The sequence below is a fragment of the Lactuca serriola genome, chromosome 6 (assembly GCF_051521515.1).
Source record: "Lactuca serriola cultivar US96UC23 chromosome 6, Lser_US96UC23_V15, whole genome shotgun sequence".
NCBI lineage: Eukaryota > Viridiplantae > Streptophyta > Magnoliopsida > Asterales > Asteraceae > Lactuca > Lactuca serriola.
The window spans coordinates 174,025,540-174,050,520 of record NC_136413.1 but is presented as its reverse complement, the minus strand read 5'-3'; positions in this window follow the sequence as shown (position 1 = coordinate 174,050,520).

Here is a 24,981-nt window from a genome sequence, read left to right as displayed (position 1 = left end):
TAGATCTTACTACTAAATTATACTTAGTCATCGTCATCCAAATGGTCCCTTAGGAATATTATTTGGGAAAAAGATCACAATGACTTGTCACTTATAATCTATCTAATTTGTCAATATTCTTTCGTGTTTAAGTAGACCACAATATCGGCGATTGACCACATGTATTCTTGAAGGTGAAGGTACTGAAAAACAATGTTGTTTCAAAACTTTGATCCCAAAATTATAAAATTTGAAATGGTGAAAAGCTTTTAGAGTCATTTTATTTTTTTTATTTTTATTTTTATTTTTTATTTTCTAAAAATTTAAAATAAATTAAAAAAATATATTTGTTTGAATTTAATTTTTTAGATTTTATTTTATTTTTATTTTTATTTTTATTTTTTTATGTCTTCAAAATCTTTTCTATTTTAATTAAAATTGGATGTATTGGGTTTGGATTTAAGGCTTTTAGTTTGCAGCCCATGGGTTTTGGGTGGGATCTGGTATAAGTTATAAATGGGAGGATTGACAGTTGTAAACCCCTTTTTCCTGATTCTATCGTTTACAGCTGCAAACGCCTCTTCCTTTTTTTTCTCTCAACTTCTGACTTTGATTTATCATCTGGTTGTGTTTTTCTATGAAATTGAACCTCGATTCCTCAAGGTATATCGATAGCGAAATCCACAATGCTAAATCTAACTTGATTCGATCGTATTTTGCAGGTCATAGATGCAAATCGCCGTCGATCTAGAAACGTTAACCGCCATAGACCTGTTTACCGCCATAGACCCATTTACAGCCATAGACCCGTTTACAGCCGTAAACTCGTTTACAGCTGTAAACTGGTTTCCAACTATATACTTATTTCTCATTTGAATAAAAAAAATAATTTAAGGCCAAATCAACGTATAATTGAGAAAATTTACTTTTAATTGCTTAAATTCTTGATTTTCTCACTTGGCTCGTTTTGATGCAAGCAAAATGGCTAACTTGAATTTCTCAGAAAGCCACAACATTGTTGCTGATGGGTTTTGAGCATACTAACACTCCTATGGTGTATATCCAACCCTAGAAACCTTGGATCTATGTTTTCTCTAATATTCATGCAAATTTGTTTTCCAAGGTTTTCATCCTAGCTAGCATGGCATGGGATACTTGTAATATATAAAAAAAAACTAGTAGAATGACATACCTTTCTTGTAGCTTGGATTCCTTAAGATCGTGTGAGTCTAGCACCCTAAATGTGATGCCTCAAATGTTTCACACAACACCACAACTCTTGGAATAACTTGAGAGAAGAACACTAGATCAATAAATCGGCTTGCCTTGACCCTTTTAGTCTTAGTGTCATGTAGGGTTACACCATGTAAACCCTAATTGTGCATGGCTTTTCATTTCCCCATGATCCATGGGTTTTAACCTCCATGGAGCATCAACGGAGTACCCAATGGGTACTAGCCCAATCTAGTGAATCATGAACCATAAGCCCACCATACAAGAATGAAAGATTTACATAATCAATTCTTACATATTTGATTAGTCTCTTTTTCATCACAAAATTAATTCCAAATTAATTTTTGATCAATACTAATTAAATAATATGATTTCATATTAATATATTATAACTTAGAATATATTAATAAATCGTAAGTGTCCTTTTTCTCATTTTGTCTATCCAATTGTTGAGATGCCATGCAACCCAAACGGACCATGCCAAACCGGGTCAAGTACATACTAAATATAGTTATGGACTTACACACCTTATCCAACAGTCTCCCAATTGGATAAGTCTAATAACTATAGTTACAGGTATGACTTTAGGAACCGACCAGCAATCGCAGCTCTTTCAAAGTCTCGCGGAACTAAGATGATAATGCGCCATTTAAGATAAGTGATCATATAATCCTCTGTTCTAGATATCAGCTAGACAAATACATGGAACAATATCGTACTTATTGTCCAGCAGTTTGTTTCCCAATTTCCGATTTGTTTGACATAGAACTAAACAAAACACATCAATTTGGTTATGATCGGGCCCGGTGCATAGGTCAAAACAAAATCATTAAGGGGCCCAGATATCGCTTCTAATCCTCCAAGGACCGTAAGGAATAGATAAACTTCGACTAATATGCTTGTACTAGCTACTTGTTGAATCATACACAAAAGCATGTTTTATAACATCGAGTTACCGATGTGTTTTCATATAATCAATGCACAACCAACTCATAATCAACAAATCATATCTCTAGGTTTGAAGACTTATATGATATTACTGTCTCACGATCACTCGAGATAAATTCCATGAAGTGATACAAGTGAGAGTGGGTTGAGTCCAATACTCAGAACTTATGAGCACCCATGAATGTTGTAGCAAATTTTGGTATGTCTAACATTTTAGACATCTACAAGCCCAAATCATGATAGTCTTGATTCAAATCTACTTCCAACACTGACTGTGGAGAGTGTGAATAAAGTAATTATTCTGAAAGTCAAAACATACAAAATTGAAACAATAGTAAATAATTGACACAAGATAGCAACACCTTACTTATAAATAAACAACAACTTTTATTTAATCATCAAATGTAAATTTACATTTTACAAGTTTTAGAAATAACTATCTAATCTGTAAAACTAATATCATCCTTCAGCCCGATGCGCCTCGTATGCTGCAAATGCTTAACCCTACATAGTCCCTTCGTGAGGGGATCTGCTGGGTTCTCATCCGATGATACCATCTTTACACGAGGAGTCCTTCTTCTATCCGACGTCTAACGAAGTGGTATTTTCTGTCGATATGTCTAGATCTGCTGTGATCCCTTGGTTCCTAAGCTAAGGCATCTGCACCCTCATTGTCACAAAAAATCTCCATAGGCTCCTTAATAGCTGATATAACTCCAAGGTCTCCAATGAAGTTCTTTATCCATATAGCCTCCTTTGCCGTCTCGCTTGCTATATACTCTGATTCGCAAGTTGAATAAGCTATTGTTTCTTGCTTGGAACTTTTCCAAGTAATTGCTCCTTCGTTTAGGGTAAAGAGCTAGCCTGGCTAAGAGCGGAAGTTATCCCTATCAGTCTGAAAGCCAGCATCACTATACCCCACAACTCTCAGGTCATCACTCCCACCAAGGGTAAGGACCCAGTCCCTAGTCCTCTGTAGATACTTAAGAATATTCTTTACCGCAGTCCAGTGAGCCTTGCCCGGATTCCCTTGATATCTGCTGACCATGCTCAAAGCAAAGGCCACATCAGGGAGAGTACAACTCATAGCATACACGATCGAGCTTATGGCGAAAGCATACGGTACTCGACTCATCTCAGCTATCTCAGCCTCTGCACTCGGGCTCTGAGTCTTACTCAGTTTGGCTGCACGCTGAACCACTTCAGCACCTTATCCTAGTAGGTACTTTGACTAAGTCCAATTAGTCTCTTACTCCTTTCTCTCAAAATCCTTATCCTTAGGATATAGGCAGCTTCTCTAAGGTCCTTCATAGCGAAACACTTCACAAACCAGGATTTAACCTCCTGTAAGGTTGGGATGTCATTTCCTATGAGTATTATGTCATCCACATACGGTAACAAAAAGCTAACTATAGTCCAACTAGCCTTAACATATACACAGAACACATCTTCACTCCTCGAAAAACCAAACTCTTTGACTTTCTCATCGAAACAAAGATTCCATCTACAAGATGATTGTTTCAATCCATAGATGGATTTTTCAAGCTTACACACTCTATTACGGTGCTTTGCATCGACAAAACCCTCTGGCTGACTCATGTAAACATCCTTAACCAACTTTCCATAAATGAAAGCGATTTTGACATCCATTTGCCATATTTCATAATCATGAAATGCAGCTATGGCTAGCAAAACCCTAATAGACTTAATCTTCACTGCTGGTGAGAAGGTCTCATCATAGTTAACTCCTGGAGTTTGAGTAAAACCCTTCACAACCAGTCGCGCTTTATAAGTGTGTACATTCCCATCCATGTATGTCTTCGTCTTGAAGATCCATTTGCACCCAACCGTCTTACGACCCGGTACATTGTCAACCAAGTTCCAAACTTGATTGTCATACATGGACTGAATCTCGCTGTCCATGGCCTCTTTCCATTTAGCGGATTCAAGGCCTACCATGGCTTCCTTAAAGCTTCTAGGCTCATCTAAATTTACCAGTGTACTATCAGTGATAAAGGCATCACCTTCCACAGTAATATGAAAACCATAGTAATGCTTAGGTGGATTCCTAACTCTTGTGGAACGCCAAAAAGGTACGGACTCATCAACAGGAGTTTCCTCCTCAGGTTGATTGCTAGGGTTAGAGGTTCCTTCACCTCTTGACTCTTGAAATTCTTCAAGGTCAATTTTCCTCCCACTGTTTCCTTGGCTTATAAATTCTCTCACTCGAAAGACGCCTCTCCTTGCTACAAAGACCACATTCTCAATGGGTCTGTAGAAGAGGTAACCAAAGGATTTATGATGGTAGCCGATGAAAATCCACCGCTCACTATCAGGTTCAAGCTTGTCGTGAGTGTCACGTCTCACGAAAGCCTCGCAACCCCAAATCTAGATGTGGTCCAAATTGGGAATTTTCCAGTCCACATCTCGTGAGGTGTTTTGGCAACCTTCTTGGTAGGGACTAGATTTAGGATATGGGGGAAGTCTCTAAGGCATACCCCCAGAATGAGATTGGTAACGAAACTTGACTCATCATGGAACGAACCATGTCTAATGAGATTTGATCACGCCTCTCAGCCACACCATTAAGTTGTGGTGTTCTAGGAGGTGTCAATTGTGAAACAATTCTACATTCCTTAAGATAGTTAAGGAACTTTGTACTAATATGCTCTCCTCCTCGATCGGATTGAAGCATCTTAATGTTCTTGCCTAGCTGATTCTTCAATTTCTATTTAAACTCCTTGAACTTTTCAAAGGTTTCCTACTCATGCTTGATTAAGTAGACATAATCATATCTACTGTAATCATCGGTAAACGTCACATAGAAGCGATTAGCATCCCTTGTGGCGGTTCTGAAGAGTCCACACACATTCGTGTGTATGAGGTCCAACAAACCTTCACCCCTAGCACAAGTACCAGTGAAGGGTGACTTTGTCATTTTTCCAAGCAAACAAGACTCGCAACTATCATCTGAACTTAAGTCAAATGACTCCAAGACTCCAGCCTTTTGGAGTTGGCCTATGTGCTTCTAGTTAACATGTCCATGACAACAATTCCTTAAGGATGCTTTATCCAAAGTAGTGGACTAATCGATATGTAATACATTATTTCCTAAGTTTTCTACAACCGACACAGTTTCATATACATCATCAAAAGGTAATGCTTTAAAATAAAGAACATTATTATAAAAAGCATTAATACCACCAACTTCATTATCAAATGAAAAAGTAAATCCTTGTTTGTACAAACCATGAAAGGAAATAATATTTCTCTCCATTTCAGACGAGTAACAACACTTATTCAAATCTAACACTAACCCACTACTTAGCAACAAAGAATAAACTCTAATCTTGGTGACAGGTGAACCTTTACTATTCCCCATGATCAAGTTTATCTTTCTGTGCTCCACATCCTCACTTCTTCTTAGGCCCTGCAAATTAGAACATATATGAATATCGCAACCTGTATCAAGAACCCAAGAAGTAGAACGCAATGAGTTATCATACAATATAGTGTAAATACCTACATGGGTAGGTTTGACCTTCCCATCCTTAACATCTTGCAGGTACTTGGGGCAGTTTTGTTTCCAGCGCCCCTTTTCCTGACAATAGAAGATTTGAGCTATCTTTGGGTTGGAAGAAGGAGTGACAAAACCACCTTTGGTTCCACTTGAAGAGGAGCCATCAAGAGACTTTCCCATGGTACCCTACGAAGGGGCTTCCTCTTCTTCCCTCTACTTTGCCCGATTTCCAGAACAGGGGCACTGTTAGGAGTAGGAACAGTAACAACCGATTTACCTTTGAGACCGGTTTCGGCTATCTTCAAAAGTCCTTGAAGTTTGTTGAGTGTGACCTCCTCCTTGTTCATGTGACAGGTCATCCGGAACTATCATAATAAGTTGGTAAGGAGTGCAGTATGATATCAATAGCCAACTCCTCGGAGAAGTTCACATTCAACTTCAGTAAACAGTCCACAAACCTTTGCATTTTCTACATGTGGCCCGTGATGGATTCGCCATCCTTCATTTGGGTTGTTATCATGGAAGAGATGATTTCATATCTCTCTTGATGAGCACTTTGATGGTAGCGGTCCGTCAAGTCTATGTGCATATCAAAAGGGTAAAAGTCCTCATAGGACTTCTGGAGTTCAGCTGTCATTATGGCCAACATGATACATGCCACTTTGGTAGCATCTCTCTCATGTTCCCTAAAGTCAGCGATCTCCTCTAGAGTAGCAGTAGACTCATTAATTTTTTTCAGCCCCTTGTCGAGGACATATTCCTTGTCCTTGTAACGCGTGACCATCTTGATGTTCCTGATCCAATCATTAAAGTTTGATCCACCAAAGACAACTTTCCGACAAAGGTTCATGAAAGAGAAGGAGCTGGTAGGGTTTGAGCCAGAAGCAACATTGTTGGAAGACATCTGAACAGAAGAAAGACAAGTTTAGATTAGATATAGAATCCTTAATAAGACACCCAAATGTAATATTAAGGATAGGACCCAACAAAATACTATATAACTTGGAAGAGGGATGTCATAATCCAAGCTATAAAATATTTGAAGGTAGGTGAATGACGATTCACCAATTTCCATCATGAAAAACGAAATAAAGTATTAGGTTCTAATTGGATTGAAACTCCTAGATTCTTTTGAGATTCATTGAAATTTTCAATAGCATGTTTAAATCTCGATTGTGCCCTAGTAAGTTTGTGATTGGGATGCCGAGGATCACAAACAAGGTGTGAATAGCCATGCAAATTAACTTGGTAACCTTAATCTTTATCACCTAATCAATGTGCGAATTACCTACACGCGCTCCACCGATCTATGATAAAGATTAAGTCACACTTTGCCACTATTACTAGTCCATGTTAGTGTGTTGGTTACCCACACACGCTCCACCAACAACTTGGTAAGGTACAAAGTGTAATTTCATGGGTTAGCACCAATTCCACATTTTCCTAAAGTAACTAAGATTGGGATTTATAAAAAGTTTAGTTACTTTATATTTTCATTATACTTTTAATGAGGATTATATTCCTTGTCCTACCCATTCGGCTAATGACCCTCTACCAGTCAAGGAAGCGGTGGGTGTGGGTGGACACCCATTAAGCTGCCATTTTATAGGTAACAACCTTATACCCCCTTATAGACCGGCTTCGATAATGAGTCCTACTAGTGGTAAAACTGACTTGCTCTTATATATATATATATATATATATATATATATATATATATATATATATATATGTGTGTGTGTGTGTGTGTGTGTGTGTGTGTATATATATGTATATTATTAACTTATAATATTATAAAGTGTAAGGGTTGAATTTTAACTTTTAAAACTCTAGGGTATGGAATTAAAGTTTTCTAAAGTGACTTTACAAATTCCAAAACTTGAGGGCAAGTTTTGAAACTATTCAAAACCTTTCATATTCATAGCTTATGAGTTTAATGGTTTATTAAAATGATGAGCCTTCATTTTATGTAACATATGGTTCTTTAATTACTCTTTAAAGGATTGACTTTTCGTAATCCATAACTTGAGGACAAATTATGGACTCCATCAATACCATTTGGATCAAGAATTACATCATCAAACAATTTACAAATAATTCCTATGATCTTACTAAAACTTATAAGCATGAACTTTCATATAAACTATTTAGAGAACCATATAAACATATATAACACTTGAAAATCTGATAATAACCATTAAAAATGTACTAGCATAATCAGTACACCATCAAAAACTGGTTTTATAAGTCCAAAACAGTTTAGGGTAATGATTCTTGTCCATTTCCAGCAACAAAACTCGAAATTGTGCACACAGGGGATCCTACTCGTCGAGTGCAAGAACCTACTTTACGAGTAGGATCAATTTCTTCTTGGACTCGTCGAGTCCCCCCATGGACTTGGCGAGTCTACTACATAGTGAACAGAAAAAAAAGATTTTTTCAAGCGGTTTGCTTCAAATATCAAGAAAACAAGCCTAGTCTCTGATACTACTGATAGGTTTTGAGCATACTAACACTCCTATGGTGTACATGCAACCCTAGAAACCATGGATCTATGTTTTCTCTAATATCCATGCTAATTTGTTTTTCAATGTTTTCATCCTAACTAGCATGGCAAGGGGTACTTGTACTATAAGAAAAAAAAAACTAGTAGAATGACATACCTTTCTTGTAGCTTGGATTCCTTAAGACCTGTGAGCCTAGCAGTCCAAATGTGATGCCTCAAATGTTTCACACAACACCACAACTCTTGGAATAACTTAAGAGAATAACACTTGATCACAAAATCGGCTAGCCCTCACCCTTTTAGTCTTAGTGTCGATTTTACTCCATGTGAGGTTTTTTATATAGTGTGTCACATGTAGCGTTGCACCATGTAAACTGTAATTGTGCATGACTTTTCATTTGCCCATGATCCATGGGTTTTAACCTCCATGGAGCATCCATGCAGTACCCAATGGGTCCTAGCCCAATCTAGTGAATCATGAACCATAAGCCCACCATATCAGAATGAGAGATTTACATAATCAATCCTCACATATTTAATTAGTCTCTTTTTTTTCACAAAATTAATTCCAAATTAATTCTTGATAAATACTAATTCAATAATATGATTTCATATTAATATTTTATAACTTATAATATATTAACAAATCGTAAATGTCCTTTTTCTCGTTTTGTCTATCCAGTTGTTGAGATGTCATCCAACCCAACTGGACCATGCCAAAGCGGGTCAAGTACATACTAAATATAGTTATGGACTTAGACACCTTATCCACAGCTTTATACTTGTCCGATCCTCCAGCAGAACATCAAGAGTTTAGGACCATGGTTCATGGACTTAGAAATTGCAGACTTGCTCATGCTTAGCAATCAAATCCAATCATTTATCAGGAGTTAGTATGGTAGTTTTGGGACAAGGCTTCAATTAATGAAAGAGAAAATGGAGAAAGCATTATGGAATCTGTTATACAAGGAACAAAGATTGCGATGTCTGAACAACTTAGTCACGAAGTGCTTCAATTCAAGGACCAGTAAGGATTTCAAACTAAAATTCTTATGTATAAGACCGAAGAGATTCTTGATAGAATGGGCTATGAAGGAGTGTTCCCTCCTATAATAAAGAAGCTTTTGCCTCCGTATTGGCTTTTTCTTGCTCACTCCTTTGTGATTTGCATCTCTAGCCGAAAAACAAGTGCTGATGAGATTTCCCTTCTGAACACTAGCGCCATCATTGCTTTAATCATGGATCTTGAATTCAATTTTTCAAGATATGTGTTGAATGTGATGAAGAACAATTTACAAGGGAAAAGGAAGGACAAAATTTTTATGTATCCAAGATTCCTTCAGATGATCTTTGACAGTAAATATCCAGATTTAGAAAGGAAGTTGATTCCTTGGATTTGAAATCTTTGGGTGCAAACACATTTGGTTTAATAAAGAAAAACCGCAAAGGTACAAAACTTGTGTTTCAAGGAAAGCTTCCATTGGAGAAGTTTGGTCAGTTTGCTGAGTTTAGTGAAGCCTCTAAATCAGAAAGTACCTCAAATGATGAAGATGATGATGTCACTGTTTCTGATCATGAAGAAGATGTTGTTCCTTCTATCACAATTATTGCATAAGAACATGTGTCAGTGACCAATGAAGATGACAATAATGATGATGAGGATGATAAAGGTGATGATGAGATGGGTCAAGAGGATGATGTCTTAGTTTTTGATGATGATGAGGATGATGATGATGGAACTAAAATGGTTTAAGGTGATGATTTTTCGGGACTTGATAATGATGATTTAAGCTTTGATTTCAAGCACAGTATTGATTTCGAGCCAAACAATGATGACCCCAATTCGTTTTTTTTATGAAATCAATGATGTTATAAATCCTTCAACAGAGACAGGGGGAGATGTTAATGTTCTTAAAGGGCCATCTCCAACAACTGATCAGAAGGCCGAGGTTATTGCTAATCTGGATTCTTCTGCAAGGATTCGTCCCCGAGCAGATGCTACTCCAGCCATTACGCCATCTAAGAGTGATCTTCATGAGACACAAGCCTCCCCGCCTCCACTTAAAAGGAGAAAAGTCGATCCAAGGTCGGGAGTGCTTATCAGGGAACAAGCTCAAGATATTCAAAAGTCTGTTGCAGCCAATACTCCAACCCATGCTGACAGCCAAACAGTGCATGAGGAGCCCACCACTATTCACTCATTTTTTGAAGCAAGGAGTTCTTTAGCTTCTGGTGGCTCATCAACTCCCCAACCTGCTCATCATGTTGCCTCGAAGAGGCTTGCCAGGCTTTTAGCCCAACGAGGATTTTGACCCTGCACCTCAAGGCAAAGGAGTATCTATATGTGTAGGGAGTTCCAGGGGAGTTGATTCATTAATTTCTAAGCTCAAAGCAGAAATTGGAATTTTAAACCAAAAGATCATTGAGAAAGATGTTTTGATAGGAACTCTAGACGTTAGAGTTTCTGATCTGGAAAAGGAAAGCCTTGAAAAATCAAAACAAATATCAACTCTACAACTCAATCTTAGCGCCCTCTCTGCTGGATACATTGATTTGAAGAACAAGCTAATTAGTGAATTTAGCGACAAATTCAAAACATCCAGCAGAGAAACTAGTGTAGTCGAGACTCCTCTTAGTGCCCCTGCCGAAGCATCTCAACAAGATCCACTTGGTGATCCTCCACCTATCAAAACTACTCGAATTGTTGACCGCTTAGAAGTCAAACCTACTCAAGCTACTCCCAGAGTTACTCTGAAGCTAGCCCAGAAGTGTGTCTCTACTAAAAGGAAAGGGAAATGGCTCTTCATGAAGAATTCTGACAAGAATGTTCGTGGAGACAAGCCTCAATTGACCGTGACTGAGCTGGAAAAGAAGCGGTTCGGAACTAAATATGGTGACCGGTCAGGAATACTGATGTGGGGATTTCATGATAAATTAAATATTTGGGTGGTAAAAAGAAAGAGCGGAAACTCGAAATACTATAAGCACAAGAATGGCTTTGGCTCTTGGAAAAAAGTAGATCTTCCTGAACTTGCTAATGCTCCCTTCTGCAACCCATCAAATAACCCTCGAGGGAGTGACTTAAACTCTTTTTAGAGAATCAAGTAAATAGGAAGTTTGATGGAATGAACACAGCAGAATCTTTTGTGAAGAAATCCAAAGATGTTCTTGAACCAAAAACCAACAAAGACGTGAAAACTATAATGTGGCCTCCTACAAAGCAAATGAAACAAATTCCCATTATTCAGCATTTTCGTGATGGATCTCTTCAAGATATGGAATATTGGGTTTTCGACGAGGCCTCAACAACTGCTATAATCAAATTCCGAACAGGTGTCTTTCATATCGTTACGGCAAAGGATCTCCTACAGTTTGGTGAACGTCACATTCACATTTTGGCTCAACATCAAATCGTGGTCAAGAATGAGATTTTTGAGACTGCCGCTAAAGAGTTTATGAGTATGATCGCTGAGATTATTAACAAGAAGATGTGGTTGGGGGCCATGGGAAGATCTAACATGCTGATCATTGAGAAAGATTGAGTCATGCTAGCCTCAAACCAAAGGGGAAACTGTTAGGTCATATTTAGTTGGTTTGAGTTGCGCATTCTTTTGTATAGGTTGTGTTAGTATTTGCTCATGTATTTGTATGGGTTTACGGCTAAGTGGAGTTTATGGTTTGTTTATCGTTTACGATTGTAAACGTGTTTGCAGCCACTGTTCCATATATATAGTGTTAGTAGGTGTCAGATTACTATAGCAATTTATAGTCGTATGTGTGTGTTTCGAGTCCATTGTACCTAACGTTTGCAGCCAATATAAACGTGTGAAATTTGGATCATTCTTGCTTCTACTCCTTCTTGTTTAACATTTTGGCTTGTTCTTTGTGTTGATCACTAGTTGGTTCTTAGTTTTTGGGGACTTACAAGTTTTAAGGCTTAAGCTCTTTACATCTATGCAAAGGCTTATAGTAATGGAATTTATGGATTAAGACATTCTTTGGAGGTCAGATCTATGTTTGGAATTACATGTATTAATGATCAAGACACTTTGGAGCGATTTTTGGGATCAAGTGATGTACGCCCCATATACTTCTAGCTACATCCAGCGTAGCCAGGCCTGACCCTGACACACCGAAGCCCTCGAGTACACCGCACGTAGGAGGAGTGTACGCCCAACGTACGTGCACGACAGTTGAGTTTTGTTGACCTTTAATTTTTGGTCAAGATTTAGGGTTTTGGACCGTGAAAGGGGAAAGATAGTCTTTTTCCATTAAGAGGTGATTTAGACTTGTGATTTTAGTTATGGACCTTAATTGTTAATTATGGTTAATTATTGTTTTATTAGGCGGAGTCATGTTCCGGCAGTTCGGGTGTGATATTTATCTGTCATTACTATTAGGTGAGTCTCCTCTCTTATTCTTACCTATATGGTATCATATATGTATTTTTCATGACCTGCTGGGTCTAACTGCTATTATTATGTTATGTTGTTTATGTGTGATTGAGACTGCGGATAGTCTCCATAGTTGCTCGTAACCTACAAGGCGTGTTGTTTGCCCACTACGACTGCTGATAGTCCCCATGGTTGCTGATAATCTGTAGTTGTTTATTTATGTTGTATTGTATGTGGTATATTGGGGAACTCACTAAGCTTTGTGCTTATAGTTGTTGACTATATATGTTTCAGGTACTTATGTGGATCGCGGGAAGTCAAAGGACTGATTGTACACAGCCGCTGGGAAATTTGTTACTGGGCATTTAATGCCACTATGATATTTCGTGATGATGATTTTTATTTGACACTTATGTTTTTTCGATGACTTGGTTTATCAACAATATTTTAGGTGATTTAAAAGTGTAAATTTTGGTTTGAAATTTGAGGCGTTACAGTGTAACATCCCAAAAATACAGGCCAAAAATTTCATTTCATTTTTTTTTAAAATAGGTCAACTCATAAAAACTTCGATATAAAAGTTTCATAATAAAGCTTCATGTCTGAAAACCAGCCACATCATAATAATATGTCAGAGTACATCCCAGAAAAATCCATAATGTGGAAAACAAGAGTGTGTGTGTGTGTGATATGCCGCTACCGCGCCAGCTCCTTCCCCTAGCTGAAGAGGTACCTGAAATCAAAACAGTAAACTGTAAGCACGAAGCTTAGTGAGCTCCCCCACAATACCTCATACCATTCAACCATATAATGAACAGCTAGTAGATATGGGCCTCGCCCACACTCTGCTATCTAGGAGATATGGGCCTCACCCACACTCCGCTATCTAAGAGATACGGGCCTCGCACACACTCAGCTACTAAGCCATAACATAAAAGTATCACACAGACAACGAGTATAAACAATTCTATCATACTAGCATATATCACAATCAAACTCAATTATGAGATACGGGCTCTGCCCACACTCCGATAATACATATCGTCTATACGGGCCGGCCTTGGTGCCTTAGACCCGTTCCTACTGGAAGGAAACTCACCTCGAAAAGTAGCTACCGAAAGTCTGCCTGCTAGACGTCTGACTACTGTACCGGTAATCCTCCGGCTAGAAATCCATAAACATAGATTAGTTACTCATAAATACCCTTAGGTCAAATGACTGACCTACCTCTGGTCCAAGGTCAACTCCTTGGTCAAAGTCAACTTCCAGTTAACTAGACTCTCCGAGTCATGGCACAGACTCGCCGAGTCCCTCTCCTACTATCCCAGTTCTACTCATCAAGTCCCTCTTCCCACTCACTGAATCACCCTTAACTTACTTCTAGGGACGATTAGACTGACTCGCGATCCGAATCGCCGAGACCGAGAACAACACGCCAAGTCCCATGAGCAGATCTCCTACTCGCTTCCGAATCCTCACCAGAGCATCCATCTTGAGGATTTGGTTTATGGGACTATTGCTACACGCTAAATTGCTAACTCTGCGTGCAACTACAAAGGGTTGGAACTTCTACACTTAAACCCTTCTTAACTCAATAACAACTCATATGACTCGCCGAGTTTGAAGAACAACTCGTCGAGTTCCAGGAAATCTTCGTAGGACTCGTCGAGTTCTTCATCCAACTTGTCGATTCTAAGACCATCTCCATAGAACTCGTCGAGTCCACTTTGGAACTTGTCGAGTCCTTTCAACTCTCCTCCCATTCAGACCAAATCTGAGACATGCGACGGTTCCAAACCATAGATCTAAGCTCCTAGGGCATGCTTATCAAGTAAAGTTGCAAACTTTACGTGCATGCATGGCCCTATGAGCTCCAAAAGGCAATTCCAAGCTCTTTATGAGGTCATACACTCAATAGGGATCTCAATCACTTCTACCACATAGACTTTACACTTCCAAGATGTCCATGAGGTCCAGATCTGAAGTCCTTTCAGAACATAGAGCATGAACACATGGAGGATGAGGTTGTAGGGCTTGAAAACCACCAATTAGGGACAAAAAGGGGATCTAATGAACTAGTGATCAAGATAGGAACTTTTCTACCTAAATGGAAGCTTCCCACAGTGTAGATTTCAGATTTAGTTCCCTTTCTTGCACTCTTCAACCTCCTCCTTCTTCTACTAAGCTCCAAACTTCCTTCACAAGGCCAAGATCACTCACAAGAACAATATGGGGCTAGGGTTTCGCTCTACAGCTCTCTGCAAGTGTTAGGGACAAAGGAGGCCAAGTTAGAGCGTTTAAATAAGGTGCGAACACCTGGGTTAGGGTTTTTGTACAGACAGGGTCTACTCGCCGAGTTCGGGACACGACTCGCCGAGTTGATCGCTCCAGTCCCGCGTCCCTTCCCGCTTCTACTCGGCGAGTCGGACCTTCAACTTGCCGAGTACAAGGACAAAACGCAAAGTATAAGACAAAAGAATACGTACCAAGAACCAGGTGCTACAAATCTCCCCCACTTATTTTAGACTGCATCCTCGAAGTCTGCTGCTCGATCCTGAAACAGCTCGGGGTAATGTTCCATCATCTCATCCACCGGATCCCAAGTCCACTCAGACCCCTTCCGGTGTTGCCATTGCACCTTCACGAGTACCACTTTTTTGTTCCTCAGATCCTTCGACTTCCGGTCAAGGATCGCTACAGGCCGCTCGATGTAATTCAGGTTGTCATCAACCTGAATGTCCTCCAAGGGTACCACTGCTGAGTCGTCCACCAGGCACTTTCGCAGCTGAGAGATATGGAAAGTGTTGTGTATCTAACTGAGTTTGGCTGGCAAATCCAGCCTATATGCCACCTTGCCCACCCAGGCTATAACCCTGAATGGTCCAATATACCTTGGGCCCAACTTGCCCTGCTTCTGAATCGATTGACGCCTTTCCAAGGCGACACTTTTAGGAGGACCATATCTCCAACCTAGAACTCCAGGTTTGATCGACGCTTATCAGCATAACTTTTCTGCTGACTCTTAGCAGTCTAAAGCCTGCTCCGGACCTGCTGAATCTTCTCTGTCGTCTTGAGCACCACCTCGGTGCTCCCCATGACCCTCTGTCCAACCTCTCCCCAACATATCAAGGTCCTACACCTCCTCCCATACAACATTTCGAAGGGAGGACGATTGATACTCGCATGATAGCTATTATTATACGAGAATTCTGCCAACGGAAGGTAGGTATCCCAACTACCTCCGAAATCCAGGACACATGCCCACAACATATCCTCTAACGTTTGGATGGTCCGCTCGCTCTGACCATCCGTCTGTGGGAGAAAGCGGCACTGAAACACAGACGAGTACCCAACTCGTCATGAAACTTCTTCCAAAACGTGGAAGTAAAACGCACATCCCTGTCTGAAATCACTAACACTAGCACCCCGTGCCGCGCCACTTTCTCCCTGATATAGATGTCGGCCAACTTCTCGGCCGAGATGCTCTCCTGAATCGGAATAAAATGGGCGCTCTTGGTCAATCGATCCACGATGACCCATATCGAATCCACTCCTCGAGCGGTCCTAGGAAGCTTCGTGATGAAGTCCATCGTAATGTCTTCCCATTTCCACAACGGGATATCCAACGGCTGCATCTTACCGTGTAATCTTTGGTGTTCGACCTTGACCTTCCTGCAGGTCAAGTAACGCTCCACGTACCAGGCTATATCCCGCTTCATGCAGGGCCACCAATAATCCAAACGAAGATCCTTATACATCTTCGTTGCCCCGGGATGAATGGAAAATCTAGACTTGTGCGCCTCTCCTATCAGAACCTGGCACACGCCTCCATGGTAAGGCACCCTCACCCTACGGTGTAGTGTCAACAATCCTCGACTGTCATAGTCGAAAGAGGAAATCTGACCCACAATCCTCTCACTCTTCTGATGCTCCTCCTTCCTCGCCTCCTGCTGAGCCTCCCGAATCTGCTCCAGCAGCGGAGTCACCATTGTCATCCTCAGACAGACATCCCTGATCGGTGCTGCCTTGCGGCTAAGCGCATCGGCCACCACATTGGCCTTCCCCGGGTGGTAAAGGATCTCACAATCATAATCCTTCACCACATGAAGCCACCAACGCTGTCTCATGTTCATATTCGATAAGGTACCTCAAGCTCTTGTGGTCCGTGTAAATCGTACAGCAAACCCCGTAGAGGTAATGACGTCAAATCTTGAGGGCGAACACCACAGCCCCTAGCTCTAAATCATGCGTCGGGTAGTTCGCCTTGTGAGGCTTCAGCTGCCTCGAGGCGTAAGCAATGACATGCCCTCTCTACATCAATACAGCGCCCAGGCCCGAGATAGACACGTCGCAATAAACAACGAAATCCTCCACGCCCTCTGGCAGGGTAAGATTGGCGCCTCGCACAATCTTTTCCTCAACGTCTCAAATGCCGCCTGCTGCTCAGGCCCCCATCGGAAGACTACGGCCTTCCTCATTAGTCGCGTCAAGCGTACAACTATCTTGGAGAAATCTTGGATGAATCTCCGATAGTACCCTGCCAACCCCAGGAAACTCCGAATCTCAGATGGAGACTTCGGAACCTCCCACCTCATCATGGCCTCCACCTTGGCCAGATCCACCGAAATCCCGTCCTGGTTGACAAGGTGTCCAAGAAACTGCACCTCGCGCAACCAGAACTCACACTTGGAGAACTTAGCATATAAGCTCTCCCTCCTCAGGGTCTCCAACACCTCTCATAGATGCCTCTCGTGCTCCTCCTGCGTCTTGGAATAAACCAAGATGTCATCAATGAAAACTATCACAGACCGGTCCAGCATCGGTCTGCACACGCGGTTCATGAGGTCCATGATCGCGACAGGAGCATTGGTGAGCCCAAACGGCATCACCACGAACTCATAATGGCCATAGCATGTCCGAAACGCGGTCTTCTGCACATCCTCCTCTCTTACCCTCATCTGATGGTACCCCGAACGCAGATCAATCTTGGAGAACCAAGATGCTCCCTGCAGCTCCTGGTAATCTATACACATCCGGTGCGACCCGTCCTTATTTTTCACAAACGGAATCGGGGCTCCCCAGGGTGAACTACTCGGTCTAATGAATCCCTTGTCCATCAGCTCGTACAGCTGTGTAGACAACTCCTGCATCTCGGGAGGAGCCAACCGATATGGTGCCTTGGCTATCGGAGCCGCACCAGGGACTAGGTCGATCCCGAACACAACCTGTCACTCCGGAGGTATCCCAAGCAACTCCTCGGGGAATACATCTGCAAACTCTCGAACCACGGGCACATCGCCCACTGTCGCCTTACCCGCCTCTCGGGGGTCCATGACATAATCGACATATCCTGCACAACCCTGCTGAAGGTAACGCCTCGCTCTCGCCGTCGAGCATAAGGCTGGCCCTCGCTGTGGTCTCTCACCCTGAATCACCAACTCTCCCCCACTTGGGGCTTTGACTCGCACTAGCTGTTGCGCGCAGTCTATCACTGCCCCATTGGGGCTCAGCCAATCCATACCAATAATGACCTTGTTTCCCCGCAACGGAATGGGAACCAGGTCGACCAGATACCGCTCTTCAAACAATCTCAATACACAATCCCGAAAGACCTCTGATGCTCGCACCGACTGGTCGTCCGCAATCTCAACCTCTAAAGGGCAATCCAACATGCCCGAGGACTCAGGAAACTTCTTGCTAAGTGCAAGAGAAACAAATGATCGGGTAGCCCACGAATCAAACAACACCTGAACTGGGATACCGTTCACATGGAACAATCCCGTCACCACATCGGGTTTGGCGCGTGCCTCCTCTGTAGTCAGCTGAAAGGCCCAGCTCCTCACCACTGGAGCCTCCGACTTGACCTGCCGGCCATCTGTGATCCGCAAGGTGGCTGGGGCTGGAGCCTTCACCGGCATTGCTGTTGCTATCAACTGAGGGCAATTGGCCCTCTTGTGGTCCTTCTGGTTGTAGTGGAAACACAGCAACTCAGATGTGTGAACAACCGAAGCAGGGGCAGTACAATCCCTGCTAAAGTGTCCCGTCTTGCCGCACTTGTAGCAGCCCGACGATCCCAATCTACATGTTCCCTCGTGCGACCTGCCGCATTTCCCGCAGCGGCCCGGTCCTCCTTGGCCTACAATCTGATCCCTTGGGCTTCTTCCCCGAAGCCCCAGCCACCTGCCCCGCCTCTGCCTTCCTTTTCCGGATATGCTCCAAATCAATCTCCCTCTCCCTTTCCCTGGCAATCATGGACTCCAGGGTAGGGCAAGCTGAAAATCTAACATGCTCTCGGATGTCAGCCCGTAGCATGTCGTGGTAGCGAGTCCTCCTCATATCCTCATCACCTGCATACTAGGGCACTAACAACGCCCTCTCCCGAAACTTAGTGGTGATCTCCGCCACAGTCTCCGTCGTCTGCCTCATATCTAAAAACTCCCTGGCCAGCTGCTGAAGCTCAACAGCCAGCGCGAACTCTGCCCTAAACCTGGTCACAAAGTCCGACCAGGTCATAGCCTCAACAGCCGAGTCTCCCAACGAGTCACCGACAGACTCCCACCAATCTCTAGCTCGATCTCGTAAACACCCTGCTGCATACCTCACATTCGACCCCTCAGGGCAGAAGCTAATCATCTGCGCAGACTCAATGTCTGCAATCCATCGTCTGGCCGCAATGGGATCCTTCGCCCCATGGAAATCTGGTGCACCACTGCCCCTGAAGTCCTTAAAGGACAGTGTGCAGGATCCTTACTGGCCTGACGCCATATCACTCCTGAATGCCCTAAGGTGAACCTCCATCAGCTCGACTATCCCTTCCTTGATCGACCCGAAGATGATAGGGGTCGACTCCAGGTAGCCTCTAGTGATCTTTGACGTGATGAAATCGCGTAGGCTCTCATCAACTGGCTCGGACCCTGAACCCGAACCCAATCCCTCTCTTAAACTGCCAACTGCTAGCCTCGGACGTAGTACCACCATTCTGCAATACACCATAATAATCATCAGCAATACTAACACACTAGAGGGATTACATCTACCACAAGTTCCTTGGTCTTGCCTTAGCCTTTCTTGACTCGAGAACGGATCCTCTGCTTTCAGTAGTATGGGCCCATACTACCTACCACATCTATCCGTACTTTCCTCAAGGACTGCTTCGACTCCACCAAGTCCCTTCATCACTACTGCTCTCTACTATCCTTGTCCTAGCCTTGCCTAGGGAACTCCCGACCCTACCCTAATCAGTCCTCAGCTGCTGAAGGTCTCTATGTGATGGCGCTTAGCCATCACCTGAATACAAACACATGAAACAAGGCTCGGATAATCCTTCGAGTAAGGGACCCACCCCTACCATGGTTAGGACTCAAACAAGAGCTACGAAATAAAGTCAAACCCCTCACTCTGAGATTATCCGACCCTGATCGTATGTGACCTAATGTATCCACCTGATAGCTAACCCCCATCACCCGAAGTCCCTCAAAGCACAAAGCAAGCAACATTCAGACGAAGAAGGGACGATATCAACAATCACATCCTCAAAGCAGGAAACTATACTAGCATACAATGCTAAGCTCACACTATCAGGCATAACCTATACAGGCTACCCTACTGCTGTCTACCCAATACTAGCATGAAATTTTCATAAGCAGAAACACATATAGCAGACACATAAGGCATCATTCCCAGATCCTTAGTCCTATACTAGCATGTTGTTCTATTGAAACTGATAATCATAACATATCTCGTATGGGTACTTTGGGGAATACTTTATTGAGCTCGGCCGGTCGCGCACATCACACATTTCGCACTCTTCCCACTCACTAAGTCACCCTTAACTTACTTCTAGGGACGATTAGACTGACTCGCGATCCGACTCGCCGAGTCCCACGAGCAGATCTCCTACTCGCTTCCAAATCCTCACCAGAGCATCTATCTTGAGGATTTTATTTCTGGGACAATTGCTACACGCTAAATTGCGAACTCCACGTGCAACTACAAAGGGTTGGACCTTCTACACTTAAACCCTTCTTAACTCAGTAACAGCTCATATGAATCACCGAGTTTGAAGAACAACCCGTCGAGTTCCAGGCAATCTTCATATGACTCGACGAGTTCTTCATCCAACTCGTTGAGTCTAAGACCGTCTTCATAGAACTCGCCGAGTCCACTTTGGAACTCATCGAGTCCTTTCAACTCTCCTCCCATTCAGATCAAATCTGAGACATGCAACGGTTCCAAATCATATATCTAAGCTCCTAGGGCATGCTTATCACGTAAAGTTGCAAACTTTACGTGCATGCATGGCCCTATGAGCTCCAAAAGGCAATTCCAAGCTCTTTATGAGGTCATACAATCAATAGGGACCTCAATCACTTCTACCACAGAGACTTTATACTTCCAAGATGTCCATGAGGTCCAGATCTGAAGTCCTTTCAGAACATAGAGCATAAACACATGGAGGTTGAGGTTTTAGGGCTTGAAAACCACCAATTAGGGACAAAAAGGGGATCTAATGAACTAGTGATCAAGATAGGAACTTTTCTACCTGAATGGATGCTTCCCACAGTGTAGATTTCGGATCTACTTCCCCTTCTTGCACTCTTCAACCTCCTCCTTCTTCTACTAAGCTCCAAACTTCCTTCACAAGGCCAAGATCACTCACAAGAACAATATGGGGGCTAGGGTTTCGCTCTACAGCTCTCTGGAAGTGTTAGGGACAAAGGAGGCCAAGTTAGAGCGTTTAAATAAGGTGCAAACACCCGGGTTAGGGTTTTTGTCCAGACAGGGTCTAGTCGCCGACTCTGGGACATGAATCGCCAAGTTGATCGCTCTAGTCCCGCATCCCTTCCCGCTTCTACTCGGCGAATCGGACCTTCAACTCGCCGAGTGCAAGGCCAAAATGCAAAGTATAAGACAAAAGAATATGTACCAAGAACCAGGTGCTACATACAGTATGCTTGATTTGGAACACCACCAACAAACTGTCCGAGAAACCATGTCTATACCGACTACTATGGTTGTTGTTTCCTTAGAACAAGCACCACCACATGAACCTTCAACATATGCTAACAGATAACACCCTAATAATGGTCTCGTATATAGGTGGCATAATAACTCCTCCAATGGTTCCTCCTTAACATGACCAGATGTCCTTTTGGCCTGCCTTTGTCAACTCGATCGCCATCGAACTCTCAGTCACTATGGAATTCTTAGCCTAATCAATGCAAAATTTGACCTATTCTAGCCTACCACCATTTTTGTATCCCACATGGCGAAGGATTCCCCAAAGGAGTTTGCAGTTTGCTTTCACTGCAACACGACCAGCCATCGGATGACCGAGTGCCCTCAGCTCATTCAGGGATCAGCCTAGGGTTCCACTCATATTGGTTGACCCGGCCCAGATTGAGGCAAGTATGAGATGCGAGGTGTTGGGATCCCCGTCTGAGATCGGGAGTTTTCTGGGTTTGGACGACTACTATCGGAGATTTATCAGAGATTTCTCCAAGATTGTTGTTCCTCTTACCAGATTGACCCAGAAGGGTGTTACTTTTGCCTGGGGGACCAAGAAGCAATCCTCATTCGAGACTCTTAGCCAGAGATTGTGCGAAGCTCCAGTGTTAGCCCTTCCCAAGGCAGTGGAGGACTTTGTAGTTTTTTGTGATGCATCTAAATCTGGGATAGGTGCCTCGTTGATGCAGACGGGGCATGTGATAGGATATGCATCGAGGCAGTTGAAGCCCCATGAGACGAGGTATCCCACCCATGATTTGGAGCTGGGGGCGATGGTGTTCGCCCTTAAGATCTGGCGTCACTATCTGTATGGATTTCGGTGCACCATATTCACGGACCATAACAGTCTTAAGTACCTCATGGATCAGCACAACTTGAATATGAGACAGAGGAGGAGGTTAGATGTATTGAAAGACTACGACTGCGAGATCTTATATCACCCAGTCAAGGCTAATGTGGTAGCCGATGCCTAGAGCCGTAGAGTAGAGAGTGCTCCGATTTGAGACATGTGTATAAGGATGACGGTGATGACTCTAGTCCTATATATCATCTGAGAGGCTCAGGTGGAGGTTGTGAGGCCAAAGAACCTCAAGAGGGAGCGAGTGATCGGACAACTTTCCGACTTTAAAACAGATAGTTGGGGGCTTATGACTTTTTGTGGACAGATTTGGGTGCTCTATACAGGTGGAGCTCGGTGCATACTGATGGAGGAGGCACATAGATCGAGATTCTAGATCCATCCAGGAGCCTCTAAGATGTATTTGGATTTGAAGAGGGACTATTGGTGGCCCTATATAAAGAGAGATGTGGCATGGGTAGTCGAGAGGTTCTTGACCTGTCGTAACGTTAAGGCAGAGCACCAGCGTCCACATGGCCCGTTGCAGCCCCTAGAGATCCCCCAGTAGAAGTGGAAACATATTACCATGGATTTTAGCACCAAATTACCAAGAATCACGTGAGGTGTCAACGCGATATGGGTAATTGTGGAACGGTTGACGAAGAGTGCTCACTTTTTGGCTATCAGTGAGAACTCCTCTATAGAGAAATTGGCCGAGATTTATGTGAGAGAGGTGGTAGCGCGGCATGGAGTGCCAACATCGATAGTGTCATATCGAGATGTGCACTTTACTTCTAGGTTCTGGAAGAAGTTCCATGAGGAGTTGGGTACCCGATTGCACATCAGTATCGCGTACCACCCATAGACAGACGAGCAGAGTGAGTGGACGATTCAAATACTTGAGGACATGTTGCGTGCATGTGTTATGGACTTCGGAGGAATTTGGGACACTTATCTTCCCTTGACTGATTTTTCGTATAACAACAACCACCATTCCAGTATTGGTATGCCTCCCTTTGAGCTCTTATATGGGAGGAGGTGTCGGGCTCCCATTTGTTAAGGATAGGTAGGGAAGAGAGTGATGGGTGGCACTGAGATAATGCTTAAGACGACTGAGCAGATTCAACAAGTCAAACAAAGGTTACTGACGGCCCAGAGTCAGCAGAAGAGTTACGCAGACCGGCGACGATCCGAGCTAGAGTTCCAGGTTGGAGATTTTGTCCTCCTAAAGGTATCCCCATGGAAAGGGGTGATTCGATTCAGGAAGCGCGGGAAGTTGGTTCCTAGATATATTGGTCCTTTTAGAGTGACTGCCAGAGTAGGGAAGGTATCCTGTCAGTTGGACTTGCATGCAAAGTTGAGCCAGATTCATAACACCTTCCATGTGTCTTAGTTGAGGAAGTGTGTTGCCGTTGAGATGGTAGTGGTAGCCTTAGAGGACATTCAGGTAGATGCGATCCTGAATTACATTGAGAGACCGACAACGATTTTGGATAGAAAAGTTAAGACCCTGAGGAACAAGGAGGTGAGGCTAGTTAAGGTGCAGTGGGAGCACCACAGGGGATCCAAGTGGACTTGGGAGCTAGAGTCCGAGATGTGCGAGCAGTACCCAGAGTTGTTTCTAGAGCATGACTTCGAGGGCGAAGTCTGATTCTAGTAGGGGAGAATTGTAACATCCCGAATCCCATGTATAATATTTAATTATTTATTTATGAGTTGATTGTGCAACTCTACGAGTTGGATGCCCCAACTTATCGAGTAGAGACGGATTGGCCACGTGGGTTTTATGACCAACTCGACGAGTCGGAGGGACTAACTCGGCGAGTTGGCGCTGTGAGAGGAAACTCTAAATCTCTGGGGTTTGGTCCTATTTAAAGGACATTAATCCCTCATTTCCACCTCACTAGCCACCTTATTCCCCTGTGTGAAACCCTAATCGTCCATAGTGATCTAAGAGAGAAAGAGAGCTAATCTTTGGGCATTTTAGTACACTTTTTGAAGAGAAGAGAAGAGTATCAATGCAAGGAACGAGAAGGGATTGTTGGATCTGGTGTTATTTCATCTATAGCTTCTGTTAAAGGTAAAAAGATTCCACCTTTCTTATTAGTTTGATAAGATCTCCTTTTATGGAGTTTTAGAGCTTATTCCATCTTTCCTTAAGGCTTTGAGCGTGTGGAGCTTACCAAGAGATTGGAACATCAGATCTAGACCTTGTGAGGTCCCTAGAGTCCAAAGGTCCCAACTTTATCCAGCTAAAAGAAGAGCGTTTAGGTTTAAGACCCTAAATGGAAGTTGTTTTGGCATTTCAAGCCCTAAGTGTCATGCATGGATGTAAAGCTTGCAGCTTTATATGGTATCTCAACCTTGGGAGGCTAGATCTAGAGTTTGGGGCTGTAGCTCTGCCTTAAAGCGTCTGATTGAGAAAAGGGTCTAAAGAGACTCGACAAGTGGATGAGCTGACTCGACGAGTCGGCTAGGGTTTTCCCCGACGAATCTGGACATGAGTAACTCGGGGAGTTGATGAGACAACTCAACGAGTTAAGTTGGGTTTTCGCGA